The sequence below is a fragment of the Dendronephthya gigantea genome, unplaced genomic scaffold (genome assembly GCF_004324835.1).
Source record: "Dendronephthya gigantea isolate DGI-Jeju-01 unplaced genomic scaffold, DenGig_1.0 000032F, whole genome shotgun sequence".
NCBI classification, from domain to species: domain Eukaryota; kingdom Metazoa; phylum Cnidaria; class Anthozoa; order Malacalcyonacea; family Nephtheidae; genus Dendronephthya; species Dendronephthya gigantea.
The window spans coordinates 1,903,422-1,914,514 of record NW_021163042.1 but is presented as its reverse complement, the minus strand read 5'-3'; the positions used below and the strand labels follow the sequence as shown (position 1 = coordinate 1,914,514).

The window sequence follows — 11,093 nt, the reverse complement described above, 5'->3', positions numbered from 1 at the left end:
TTCAGCAAAAGACTTGCAACGCACGCACGCGCCGACGTTATCTAGTCTATAGCAACTAAATTTCACCCAACGCAGACTACGTGAAGGAAAGCTATACCGTTGTTCTAATCTCCTACAATACTAACCATGACAAACCAAATGTCCTTCCTGGCTTCCTTCCTTCTCCCGTAGCTCAATGTTGTATTTTCAACCATTACTGAAAAAATTTCTTAGAAACCATTGTTGTTACAAACATAAATTCTTGGTAAATGATATTATAGTGCATTTTGTGTACGCCAATCCTTCTACCTTATATATGGTACTAATAGAGTAAAGGAGATAGATTGTGCTAAATGACCGAAAAGTATATACTGCAATTTTGCCGGGTTAAGCGCTTACATGCACCTTACCCTGAATGTTCACATGTGAATTGTGAATATAGCTCAGTAATATTCTAACTATATATGTAGTATGAACAGAAAGCCTTACCTAAATGGGGTAGAAAAACACGTACGATCATATTTTAGATATTTTTTATTTCAAGACTTAGCTATAGACAAACTTTTGTCAAACTTGAACAAGCGTTGTTGGTTTAAGAACCAAAGCTTTTTCCACTATATATTTGAACGTTTTCCAACCTGCAAAAACGGTTCGCACTGCAGAACGTTCGTGGGACGGAATAAACGTCAGATGCTATGGCAATGAAAGATTCTTTTAGATGATCTTGCACTTTAGGAGCACTGACTTTCCCAGCATAATAGTATGAGTTTTCCTTCATTGTGTTAAAGCCTTCCATTGCTGCAAAGTGCAAAATAAAAAAAATCTGGTCACCACACAACGCTCAATTGCATGACATGCAATCTAAGATGAAAACGAAATTACTAATATTCATGTTTAGGCTATACCTGTAGAAAGGCCGAGCATGAATCATTTAAATTGTTTCCAATTCGGCCGGGTATAACAATTTTAGATGATGATTTATAAATATCTGTAGTACATGTATGAATTGATTGAATTCTACTTCTTTATTGTTCGTTGTATAACTGAAAACATCGGAAGCTGAGACGGTTCTGGATAACGCAGAATTGCGAATGTTTAGAAGTAAACCGCATTGTAATGGAGAGAATACTACCAGAGAATATACACGCTTTTATATGTATAATCAAGTGCATGGCTATGTAATGGTATCCATATATTGGGAAAAATATGGTATCCTCAGATTATTATACATGCAGTATGAAAATAATATACATGCAGTTATCCGGCGGGAATAATCGTAAAATTTCTATACTATATATGATATGTATGGATCTTCAAAATGTTTTTAACGTTCATTACTTAACGTGAAGAAATTACAAGAGAACGAGGCATATATAAACATGTCTTACCACACCTTGCCCAAGCGATTTTTAAAGCCGGTTCTGAATCCGCGCTGCAATTAAGCTAGCAGTTGTCGACTGATGTAATTTTACCTGCACAGTCCGGCCAGTGTGGGTCCAGCCGAGGAAATGGCGGCCACGCGTTCCAATTTCCTCCGGAACAGTAATAAAGATTAGCTGGACGATAGCCAAAATCGAAACCCTCTCGACAAAAGGCTATACAAAGTCCTGGTGAACCGTTGAAATTCAGACAAGCAAGAGCACCGTTGCGGGGTGGTGCGTTTTGAGAACAGCCTTTTGCTGAAACAAAAGAATAAATAAAGTAGCAAGTTAAAGGTGTCGTTGCAAAGGTGTCGCTGCATATTTTCTTACAAACTTGACCTGGCCTGCACCAGGCCTAGGCCTAGATGTGAACGTTGTTCATCCCGCCTAGATAAGGCCTGAACCTGGTCTAGGCCACAAAATCCAGGCCGACAGTAAAGGTGGCCTGGTTCTGACATGGAGCACGATTTTGGTAATGTGAACGGGCTTTAGTGCTTTACCTAGTTGACCTGAATAGTATGCTTTGTATATATGATCCATACTAGTTTGACCACTTTTCAGCGTGTTTTGGGTCTTGTTCCAAGTATATTTTGTCAATTATTTTGGCTATCCGATATCATCAACAAGTAAGACAGTGCATGTGAGCATGGTTCAGGCCAGATCTAGGCCTCTAGATAAACCCGCCTAATGGCAGTGTAGACAACCTGACCAGTGGCCAATTAAAAAAAAGGTTAAATAAAAAATACCAACGTGCAAGTCCAGGTAATCATACGCGATGACGATCGAGAGATGCATGAAAAATTTCAAATATGTAATATCAATCGCACTCATCTTAGCTTCTCTTGCATCTATATTAGTGAAGCAACTGTATTCGAATACATTTTTATCGCGTTAGTAATTTACGATGAAATACAACTAACGTCTCCCAAGTCATTTCAAGAAGTGTAAAGAAATATAATTTATTGCTGCAGAAAAATTGAGGCGTGGTTAACCTTTTCACCGTCTATTGCTATATACATACCGGCGATGAAAACTTATAAGTAGCGACTAGCGAATTCGAAACAGTAAAAATTTTGATAAGTAAAATAAGATAAAAACAAAAGTTCTTAAATTTATGCTATAAATTTTCACCTGGCATAAAGTAATAACATTTGCATCAGTTGTTGAGCTCATAGATTGTAATTTTTGGGGGAGAAACTGCTCCTAAATAATTTGCACCCACCCTGAAGAAATTTGTACCCGCCCTTAGTCAAAAAGCGAATGGTCAAAAATAAGGTCATTCAAAAAAATGCAATACTTTAAAATTAGTCGAAATTCTAATCAGTAGCTGCAAGGCTCTTTTATTGCATCTAAGATATAATGAGGTGATATATTTTTGATGTGATTGAATGAGGTGATTAAATAAAATCAACACAGCTGTACGAGATATTGTCCGGGAACTGTAAAATAGCTGCCGGATTGATGAGCTGACATCATCACAGGAGAATTTTCCGACTTATTGACAAAATATAAGGTTCTTGCCAGTTAACCCATGCATGCATGCACACTTGTTACTGTTGCCCGATTCGATCTTTATATATCACCATCATCGAGTGATATGGGGAGGTTCCGTATCTATAAATTATATACCAACTATATATACATGCTATTTCACTATATGTAAGCATTGTAACAAAATGATTATTTCTTTTACCGTGGGGAAAAAGTATGTTTACCGAGAAAGAGGCCGAGGCGAGGTATTTACTTTATCATGCATGCAGTAACCATAATTTACACCTTTCTATCATCGAACTAGGTGTATGAGAACCTTGATTTGAGTATAGCGTGGAGTTATCGCGCTTTTTTCCCATTTCCTAAATTAAGCTCAAAGAAATCAGAATTAAAGAAACGAAATTATATAGCTTTACCTCCACATGCACCAAGTCCAAGAAAAGCGGACAGTACCACCAAATACATTAATGCCATTTTCTATCTTGATTGCAAGCCCTATAATTTGACAATGTCTTAATTATTTTTTCATTTCACAATAAAATCCTGACTAAAAAGTCTCGGTCCGGTCGCAATTTCTGGTGCGGATTGAATTTAATAGGCATGTTTAAAGGCACGGCTATTGTGACAGCCATGCACAGGAGTACGTACCTTATAGAAATGTTTCCATGCAGCGTTCTGTGAAGATACGGATGCTTTGAGATAGTAATGAATACTGACTTAAATGAGATGTTTTCTTCCAGATCTCGGCACCACAGTCAAATGAGGGGAGACAGTGCATGTCTGCTTTAAAAAGTATTTATCCATGCTATCATGTCAGTATAATGCGGCTGTGTTTATTTGCATGATGAATTATTTGTAAGAAATATATTGTAGATAAATCAAAACCAATAAAAATGTATAAAATGTTGAACCAATCTGTCTGATACAAAAACTAATTTGTTTCTATAATAGCGGCAAATTCCTTTTAATCATTATTTCTCGTTCAAAAATGCACCAAATACTGCATAGAATAAGAAATATCCCAGAGCTCGTCTCGGTCTTTGAAATGATGATTGCATGAGGCAAACTATGTATAGTTCAACAGAGATAGAAAATTGCATTATTTGCTGATAGCTTTGTCCGTTTTTCTTGGGCCTGGTGCACATATATGAGCAGGTATAACCCTTTTCAGTTTAGACATGCAAGCTTGGTTAAAAAGCATTGCACACACGTAGGTATTCTCTTCGTTAAGATAAACAGGATGCTGATCAATGAATATTTGTTAAGCCTGAAAACTGAGATAGGTAAATAGTAATTTGTTTGTAATTCCGAACTGTACTTTTTGTTTACTGAGGATTCAGCGATGATATCTACATATATCATACACGAATATATCAAAAGGTTCACTTTTAAAAAATATCATTTTTCAACTGTACTAGTAATTTTTTTCGACGTTTAGGAAAGCCCGCGGGCAATACATGGTGGCATAACCATGCACGTCTCAAATCTATAGGCGAAGAATTTCAAATGATCGATGACTGATAATCTCCTGTGACTTATGCATTATTATACATTCATATATATGCATGGCTGCAATACAAAAATTTGTGTCCTCCGCTAAGTCGCAAAGCCTAATTAGCCTGTAAACGCAAAGAGAAAGATCTTAGGCTTATAGTATTGCATGCAGCCATTAGTTGCGTTTTTACTCGAGAGAAGTTATAACCAATGACTCTCAGTGTGGCATGGACTTTCAATGGACTTTCAAAAGCTGTATACATATACCATGAGTAGCAAACATACTAAAAAGTAACGAGTGAATAATTATGCTTCTCATTAAACTCCGAAAATTGGCGATACATTGTTGATGGGCGGTGATGAAGAAATAACAAAGCACTTTGTTTTCCAGTGATCACCAACAATAGCCATCGCCGACTGCCGATTACTTAATGAAAATCAGGCTTTTCCTTACTTTTACATTTTCGAATAGCTATATGCGATTAAAATAAGAAGAGACCTTTGACATTTAAAGCTACATATTTTGCTCTTGGCGTCGACCAGGGCCAATAGGGGATGCGATCAGGGCCGTAGCTAGAACGATAATTGGGGGGGGGGGGTGTTTATTCATATATTCAGTTCTGCCCGACGGATTTCCATTGTGAGCAAAAGAAATTCGTCGGGCAGAACTGAATATACGAATAAACACCCTCCCCAATTATCGTTCTAGTTACGGCCCTGGATGCGATTTTCGCAAAAGGGCACTTCTGTAAGGACGCATGGTTGTACTTTTTTACTTGAGATATAGAATGTAATCCCTTAAAATGAGAGCGCATCTTTGACCTATACCTTGTCTCTCATCGTAAAGGGCAAACGTGCAGCATCCCTTGCTTCCCTTCCTGCCCCCTGTTGCGGCGTTCCTGGCGTCGACAGAACGGATTGATCAAAATGACGAATCTGGTTGCCTACAGACTCCAAATTGAACTCTACTATATATATATCTAAACAAATTCAGCCACAGTGTGTCAGTGCCCATGTACGAATGCATCGAAAATTATATAGACAATTTGACTGTACTGGACATTCTGCATGACTGTAGTTGATCATTTATCAGAAAACATTTTCAAGAACAATGATTGATTTGTCATTCAGCAATTACAATTATGTTTGTCAATAAATAGTTAGAAATGTCACTTTTACGACATATTAATAATTTTGGTAGCCATTTAACCCCATTCAGACCTTCTTATCTTATAGTTGGCCTGAAATGCAAATAATTTAAAGCAACCAATTGCCACGCCAAAGAATTTTTTCTCATCATTCTTTCAACCAGTAACTACGAGACACCCCAACTGGCGCAGAAATACCAAAAATAGTAACTGAGTTTTGGCATGCACGCCCTTTCGACCTCTACATATTCAATGTACAGTCTGCAGAGGTATTTTTAGTTCATTGACGGATTCTGGGAATATTTTGTGGTATTTAGATTCAGGCAATCTTGACTTTCAATTAACCATACAATTTACCGTTAAAAACTGTGCATATCATATTCTGCAATCTGCATGTCATTCGAAGAAATGTTTGGTTGTATCTGTAACGCTTTAATGGTATAAATACGACGTTCAACGGTGATAATGTTAAAAGAAGTCACACAAGCCTAAATCAAAGCACACGAACAACCCATATCAGGAGTTTAAATCAGCTACATGCATACTTTGTTACTCGGGTACTACTAATACCTGCCAGTCGGTAGCATGTTGCGATGACAGACAAATGTAGAGTATATTTCAACCCTTAGCCATATCTGTCAAAAGCAACTGTAAAGGCATGAGGTGATGTCAAAAGTTTACAGGCTTGAACATTAGAATGCAACATCTAGAAATTGACATTCTAATCCAAGGTTATTTTAAAAGCACTGCAGAAAATCGTCGGGGTTGGTTGTGTCGGGGTTTAAGGGTTCGATTTTAACCATTCGGTCAGCAAAAGCGTTTTTGTACCTTTTTATAAATTCACTAAATATTGCTGGTCGCAATTAGCTGCATAATTGTCACGGTGCGTTGCTCAAAAAAGGGTCTTTAGATCAGTCATCATTTATAAGAATATTACGTAATTTTTTCATCAGGCCTCGGTTCAAACATTACAATTCCCCCCAGTTTCGTTTCATAAATTTTTCTATAAATATTATTGGAGTTCTCTAGATATGCATTCCACATTTTCACATGCAAATAACATTTACACATTAATATCTATGTTTAATGTTTTCATCTTGGTTTTGTTTCAGGTTTGCATTAAATGCAATATCTAATTCTTAGAGTTTAAAATGATTTTTACTGCAATACAGTTCATGATAAGTAGTGACGTGTATCATCACGTATAGCGGATTGATATCATCTTACGGTCAAACAGAAACGGCTAAACTCTTATGTAACATGCGCACTGACGACGCATGAATAGAATACGACTGATTGGGTAGACACAAATACACAAAAGGCTAAAAGCAATAAACATTGGTCATACTTCGGTAGAATAAACTCAATAAAGACTGGTTCAGTGAATTGGTAAGCTTATATTAGTTATATATATAATTAAATGTAAATTATCTTTCGATTTTATATAACAACTATGTAGTATGGCCCAAACATTCGGCATAAAAACAATACGAATACTGGGCAAAGGTTTAATAGCTGTTTCGGCACTAAATGCTCAATCTATTCGTCACGTATTCTTATTACCCAAAACATCGCGTGATTAATATATTAAAAAGAGACTATATATACAATTTACAAACATTAATGGTTTAATCGGAAGTCGAATGATTTTCGATGCGTCGCCATGAGTAAAGTCATAGGCATAGTATATTCATCTAGGATGGTGAGGTCATCTAGTAAACTAGTAAGGAATTCAGTCGAACATCTAACCCAAACTAATTTTCTTTTTATGCTGCGCAGGAGATCACGTGCACTATTTATGTCACGATCATCACGACGTTTATAGGACGTTACAGGCAATATCGTTTCATACATATGGCAAACTCCGCTTCTCTCTTTCCACGAGTCAAACTATAGTCAAAACGACAGTGCTATCCGAGCTTGTATTAAATAAACAAGGTACATTATTACTCTTTCGCTGCGTGCATTTTCCTAGCCCAAAATGCCTTGCAGACTCCCACTTAGTACCCATGCAGAGTTATTTCGCTGTGGTGCTACAGTAGGGGTTAGGCTATGGTACGGGGGTTACCTATAGCAGGGGTTAGACTCGTGGAGCGTTGGTAAAAACCCTTGGTATACGAGGTTGTGCAGACTCATCGCGTGTAGTGCGGGATATTTCCATTAAACATTTCTACTTTCTGCGTGTAGTATTTCTTACTTTGCTACCACCATCTTGCTTTGCTACCACCATCTTGCTTTGGTACCACCATCTTGTTTTACTACAGCAATCTTGCTTTGCCACCACCATCTTGCTTTGCTACAGCAATCTTGTCTTACTACAGCAATCTTGCTTTGCCACCACCATCTTGCTTTGCTATCACCATCTTGCTTTGCTACAGCAATCTTGTTTTACTACAGCAATCTTGCTTTGCCACCACCATCTTGCTTTGCTACCACCATCTTGCTTTGCAACAGCAATCTTGCTTTGCTACCACCATCTTGCTTTGCAACAGCAATCTTGCTTAATTGCTACCACCATCTTGCTTTGCTACAGCAATCTTGTTTTACTACAGCAATCTTGCTTTGCTACCACCATCTTGCTTTGCTACAGCAATCTTGCTTTGCTACCACCATCTTGCTTTGCAACAGCAATCTTGCTTTGCTACCACCATCTTGCTTTGCTACAGCAATCTTGTTTTACTACAGCAATCTTGTTTCACTACCACTATCTTGCTTTGCTACAGCAATCTTGTTTTACTACAGCAATCTTGCTTTGCTACCACCATCTTGCTTTGCTACAGCAATCTTGTTTTACTACAGCAATCTTGCTTTGCTACCACCATCTTGCTTTGCTACAGCAATCTTGTTTTACTACAGCAATCTTGTTTCACTACCACTATCTTGCTTTGCTACAGCAATCTTGTTTTACTACAGCAATCTTGCTTTGCTACCACCATCTTGCTTTGCTAGCTACAGCAATCTTGTTTTACTACAGCAATCTTGCTTTGCTACCACCATCTTTCTTTGCTAGCTACAGCAATCTTGTTTTACTACAGCAATCTTGCTTTGCCACCACCATCTTGCTTTGCTACAGCAATCTTGCTTTGCCACCACCATCTTGCTTTGCTACAGCAATCTTGCTTTGCCACCACCATCTTGCTTTGCTACAGCAATCTTGTTTTACTACAGCAATCTTGCTTTGCCACCACCATCTGCTACAGCAATCCTGCTTTGCCACCACCATCTTGCTTTGCTACAGCAATCTTGTCTTACTACAGCAATCTTGCTTTGCCACCACCATCTTGCCTTGCTATAGTCTGCATGGCAGGCGGTCCTTGCATGTCTTATTACACCTCATCATGTGACGTCACATAAGTGATATTTATTTGCAGTAAAAAAAGATGAATATGTACCTCAAAAGGGTACAAAAATGCTGCGAAAGGGGTATTAAAATATTGACAAAACAAAAATAACACGAATAATCTCTATTAATCGACAAACGTCAACGAAAATGCCCCGTTGACGAGGTTGCCGACTACCTTATTGTCGGTATCTGTCACGAAGTATTAGGGGTTTTCTACATAAATAACAGCGTAGTTTCACCTGTGTACGATACCTGTACCCGTACACCGGAACCGGGGTATCTCAACCTCTAACGAAAAGATCGCTCCTAAATAGCTTCGTGGTAGACGCTGAACAAGACGTCAACACTCTAAACTTCTCCTAACCTATTCTTGGTATGGATCAACTGACGTTCCAAAATTAGTACATTCTTTCAGTTCAGCTGGTATTGGTATTTGAGATATTCAGAATGTGAGTCAATTGCCAATAGGCTTATAGGAGGATTCACGTATATAATGAGATGTTGTTGGTCGGCTTTAGGATCAAGTTTAACCTAGAAAAAAATATTGTTTCAACCTTCTTCTAAATAACGCGGAATCTAGAATTATCCACAGTAGTGGAGCTCCACTACAAGTGTGGATTCATGCAGTTCAATGAGTATAGAAAAGATAGAATGAGTTGATAACCAGGCGATATCATTCTGAACATGCAAACATTGCTCTTTAAAGGTGTTATCATAGACAATGAGCTGCATATATATAGGTGCAAATGGATTTCGTATTGAGTTGAATTGATTCTATAGGGAATGTCAACAAGATAACGTTCATATATATATATAGGCCTATAGATCTGCCCTTTAAATGTAAGCAAAGAATTCTAAATTTGCAGCACTTTGGAAAGTGTTCCATGTGCATAATTTGTTCTTGGAGTCTTTATGTCTGCAACTCAAGTGCTGTTGTTAATCAAAGGCAGTTTACTGTCAATTTAATGGGATCAGTATCTCTAAACGTGAACAGAATTCTACGAAACCACATGCAACAGCTGTGGATAAATGCATATCTAGCCAAAAATATTGGCTATGCTAAATATTAATTACACATGTTTCGTGATAATAAAAGCGGACACATTAAGTTATTACTTTGACAGGCAAACCATACACACACGCTTTATATCAAGCAGCTAAATCCTCTTACCGAATGACAAGAACATAAACGAGGTGTTGTGCTGTTATATGTTTTTCTGTTTGCAACATATGCATCATGTAAAAATGACAATTTTGTAATAAAATTAAATAATTGACATGAAGAAATAAAATTACGACAACAAGTCAACAACTGAAAAATGTGGTATAGCTATCTCAAAGTGAATGGCAGTCAGTGTCAGGGCATTCGATCGCAGAAGAGCTATAGCGTGATCGTTGTTTAACTTCGAGGAAGTAGCCTTTAAAATTTTCAACTGATATAAACAGCTGATCACACAATTTTTTGCGTATTAACTTTTTATCATTGCAAAGTAATTTACCTCATTTGCACAGCCACATATACGGAAAAAACTTCTTCTACTTAATCTCTTATAAGCTATATGGCGTAAAATTTTTCCGGCGTCTGGCGCTTGCCTATGGCTATATGGCTACGATCGGTAAGCATAATTATTCTCCCCATTATATACTGGCCTTGATCCGCCTACAAAAATATACACAACCTATAATGACCCCTTTAATTGGCTCATGCACATGCATGCACGCGCTGAAAAATATTTCTAAGAATCATTTGAAATAGCCAAGAGTTTTAAAGCAGGATGCTCAATGCATCTCCAAATTAATCAAATGATGAATGCGGTTGTATATGCCGAGTTTAACGCTACATTATATAAGAAGTCGATGCTATCTTCATAGACATAGAATTTATCTTCATGCACACACTTGTAAATCACGCCATAATTACAAGGTTGGATAATAATTCATACATGGGGATAGATTTTACGAACATTTATGTGCACTGATGCATCGCCACTAGCCTTCGCTGTAAGGATAAACTGAATTGAACTAGAGGAGTTCCAACATACACAAGCCTACATACACAAGTTTAAAATATTAATTTCTTCCTCAGAAAACTGATTTCAAAATTTACTGAGCATCTCACTAGAATGCGATTTTCAGCTTTAGTCAAATACAATTGTTTTCAAATTTCGCAAATATAGCTATACCCTTTAAATTATCTCAATTAAGAGTCCCCGGCGA

The 11,093-nt window shown here is 37.5% G+C and overlaps 1 protein-coding gene and 1 long non-coding RNA gene across 2 annotated transcripts in view; both read right to left on the bottom strand.

The window, feature by feature from the left end:
• Nucleotides 1-498: 498 nt before the first annotated feature.
• LOC114524878 lies at nt 499-4,963 on the bottom strand. The gene is made up of 4 exons (XR_003687131.1): nt 3,540-4,963; nt 3,308-3,386; nt 1,452-1,658; nt 499-777 (listed from the first exon to the last, which is right to left on the bottom strand). It is a non-coding gene; the product is annotated as an uncharacterized LOC114524878 (long non-coding RNA).
• Nucleotides 4,964-5,569: 606 nt separating this feature from the next.
• LOC114524882 (spermidine synthase-like) overlaps nt 5,570-11,093 on the bottom strand; it is a 40,222-nt gene continuing 34,698 nt past the window's right edge. The window contains exon 16 of the mRNA XM_028546094.1: nt 5,570-9,407. The gene's annotated coding sequence lies outside the window, so the exon portion shown is untranslated. The remainder of the gene's footprint in view (nt 9,408-11,093) is intronic.